The sequence below is a fragment of the Theobroma umbraticum genome, unplaced genomic scaffold, assembly GCF_002168275.2.
Source record: "Theobroma umbraticum cultivar Fairchild unplaced genomic scaffold, ASM216827v3 scaffold_56.0, whole genome shotgun sequence".
NCBI lineage: Eukaryota > Viridiplantae > Streptophyta > Magnoliopsida > Malvales > Malvaceae > Theobroma > Theobroma umbraticum.
This window is the reverse complement of record NW_018397256.1, coordinates 12,394,669-12,394,975: the sequence shown is the minus strand read 5'-3', so window position 1 is coordinate 12,394,975 and position 307 is coordinate 12,394,669. Positions and strand designations below refer to the sequence as shown.

The 307-nt window shown below is 31.9% G+C and overlaps 1 protein-coding gene across 4 annotated transcripts in view; it reads right to left on the bottom strand.

The window, feature by feature from the left end:
* Positions 1-307, bottom strand: part of DCL4 (dicer-like 4) — a 17,896-nt gene that overhangs the window by 10,988 nt on the left and 6,601 nt on the right. The gene's annotated exons all lie outside the window — the stretch shown is intronic.

The following is a 307-nucleotide window of genomic DNA, read 5'->3' as shown; positions in this document are numbered from 1 at the left end:
GGGATTTGGTCACTACTAAAATCTTACTTCAAGTTTGTACAGATAAGATTTGTAAGTGTGGAAAACCAGGAATTTCATTTAGAACTAAAAGATGGAAAGTTGTAGTACAAAAATATAATAGTCGTACTAATAAAAATTATACCCAAAAACAATTGAAAAATAGACTAGATAGTCTAAGGAATGAGTGGACTTTGTGAAAATAATTGAAAGGCAAAGAAACAGGTTTGGGTTGGGACCATGAGCCAAGAACCATTGAAGCTAATGCCACATGGTGGGAAGCCAAAATAAAAGTAAGTATTTTAAATTT